Raw genomic sequence first — 3,005 nt, forward strand, 5'->3', positions numbered from 1 at the left:
CGTAGACTAGGCCGATCGTGCGGCTCGTGCTGCCCTATATACCCCATTCGACAGGGTGGGGGCGCGCTGGAATGCGGTAAACAATTTTTTGTCGTTAGTTTTTCGGTGGTTTGGCCAGGATAGTGAGGGCTACAGTCTGTTAATACTTATCTTGGGGGTTTATGGCCCCCCGATAGGCCGTTCGTCGTCACTCCCTGCGTCGTGTTCGTCGCTTGGGTCGGCTGTTTCCCTTGCTTCGGCCGGTTTTAGGTCCTGGATATGTACGTGTCGGTGCCACTTGCCGCGTGCATCCCGGAGGTCTACGATGACTGGTGAAATGAGGCGACGAACTTCCATTGGCCCGCTGAATTTAGGGGCGAGTTTCGCGTTGAACGCCTCGCTCTTCCGTGAGAGGTGCCGGTCGCGTTTCCATACTTGGTCTCCTGGTTGCGGACGCCATTCACGGCGTCGGAGATTATAGTGCCTCTCCTGCTTCTGGAACGCGCGGGCCAGGTGAACGCGGACAAGCTCGAAAGCCTCCTTTAGTTGCTGGCTGCGTTGCCCCGGTTCTTGCTCGTCAGGTTCGAATCGGTCCGCCACGTGAGGCCGGGCTAGCTCTCTCCCGTGAGTGAGGTATGCTGGTGTATATCCCGTGGCTTCGTGGCGGGCGGTGTTAATGGCGAACTGTAGTGCGTCCAGGTGGCCATCCCAGTCCTGGTGGTGTTCTCCGGTGTACTGGGCGAGCATGGTCTTTATGGTTCTATTGGCTCGTTCCACCGGGTTGCAATGGGGTGCATATACCGGGGAGGTGCGATGTTCTATCCCGAACCCTGCCAATAGTTGTTTGAATTCCCTGGACGTGAATTGCGTTCCGTTGTCTGAGTGTATCTGCGCGGGGCAGCCGTGACGATAGATGACCCGCGTGGTGATTCCTTCGGCTAACTGTCGCGCCGTTGCCTTCCGGAGAGGAATAAGCTCCAGCCATTTGCTGAATCGGTCCTGGGCCGTAAGGAGCCAGGTGTGTCCTCGTCGGGATCTCGGCAGGGGTCCCACCAGATCTACGGAGACCTGCTGTCCTGGTGCCGTGACGGGGGTGGCGTGAAGGAGACCGGCCGGTCGTTGTTGCGACACCTTATATGCCTGGCAGTTTGGGCATCGGCGCACGTATCGCGCGATTTCCCGGAACATACCGGGCCAATAATACAACTGGGCGGCCCGGGCGATGGTCTTGGACACCTCTAAGTGTCCCGCTGTGGGCTCGTCGTGCAGTCGCTGCAGGACTTCGGATCGTTGGTCGCGTGGCACGCATCTCTTCCATTATTCCCCCGGAGGTGTATGCCGGAAGTCCAGGTCGTGCAGTACGTGGCGATATAGCTGCCCATCGCGAATCTCGTAGTCTGGACTGGTCTCCGGTTCCGCTTCTACCTGGGCTCGTATCCGGTTGTACCAGGGACATGTTGGTCGATTGATGATGGCGCTGAGCTGTGGTTCTCGTGAGAGTGCATCGGCTACTTGGTTCTGTGTCCCCCGACGGTACTTGATCTCGAAGTCGAATTGTTGCAGCTCGAATACCCAGCGGCCTAGTCGACCGGTGGGAGCCTCGAGTTGCTGCAGCCACTTTAACGCCTGGTGGTCCGTGATTACGATGAACCGATACCCCTCCTAGGTAGTCTCGCATTCTCCGGATTCCCCACACTACGGCTAGACACTCTAATTCTGTGGCACTGTAATTGCGCTCGGCGGGATTAAGTGTTCAGCTGGCGTAAGCGATGACGCGCTCTCCTTCCTTAAATTCCTGCGTGAGAACGGCCCCTAGTCCGTGTGAGCTGGCATCCGTTTGTAAGAGGAAGGGACGACTAAAGTCCGGGCAGGCGAGCACCGGTGCGGTTGTTAGGGCCTCCTTGAGCCGTCGGAAGGCTTGTTCTTCTAGTTCTCCCCAGGCCCATCGCGCGTTTTTTTTGTGAGGTTCGTGAGGGGCGCGGCCACGGTGGAGAATTCGGGGATGAACCTGCGGTACCACGAGGCCATCCCCAAGAACTGGCGGACTCGACGGAGCGTGGTGGGGACGGGCCACCCCGTGATGGCGCTGACCTTGCCTGGGTCGGTCTGGATGCCCCGTCGGTCGATAATGTGTCCCAGGTACTTGAGGCTGCTTCGGCTGAAGTGACATTTTTCGATATTTAGGCGTAGTCTGGCACCCCTCAGGCGTCGGAAGACCTCGCGCAGATGTTGGAGGTGATCTTCAAATGTACGGCTGGCGATTACGATGTCGTCTAAATAGACCAACACGTGGGGCTCCAGATCCGGGCCCAGGACTGTATCGAGGAGCCGCTGGAACGTGGCCGGAGCGGAGTGGAGGCCGAACGGCATAACCGTAAATTGGTACAGTCCTTTTCCGGGTACGGTGAAGGCTGTAGCTGGCCGACTTGCCTTGGTCAAGGGGATCTGCCAATACCCGCTTTTCAGATCGAGGGTGGACAAGTACTGAGCCCCTCGCAACTTATCGAGTGTGGCGGTGATGTGAGGTAGCGGGTAGGCGTCTTTTTCGGATGCCGCGTTGAGCTTCCGGTAGTCAATGCAGAAGCGGTGAGTTCCGTCCTTTTTGCGGACAATGACTACCGGCGAGCTCCATCCGCTTGCGGAGACCCCCTCTTTCAGCATTTCCTCAACTTCCTGGTCGATCACCTGTTGCATGGCCGGGTTCCGTGGTCGGTATCGTTATTTGATTGGCGGGCCGGGTTTCAAGCGGATGTGATGCTCGGCCCGGTCGGTGGGGCCCCGGATGGTATCGAAGAGGGGCAACTCGGTGGCCAGGAAGGTTTGCAGTCGGGTGTGCTCGTTGGTCACTCCGGTGCTCAAGGCGGTGATATTGGCGTTAGTGGTGGTTCGTTGTGTGGCCCGGCGTGTGTTAGTTGTTGTCAGGCCGATCCCCAGCTTAGCCCACAGGTCGATGCCTATCAGAATCGGGCTGCTGAGTCTAGGCAGTACCGCGAATCTGTGGCGACAGGGCCGTCCTTGGATTCGGA

Source organism: Nylanderia fulva, unplaced genomic scaffold (assembly GCF_048542155.1).
Source record: "Nylanderia fulva isolate GAGA-0341 unplaced genomic scaffold, ASM4854215v1 Scaffold83, whole genome shotgun sequence".
NCBI classification, from domain to species: Eukaryota; Metazoa; Arthropoda; class Insecta; order Hymenoptera; family Formicidae; genus Nylanderia; species Nylanderia fulva.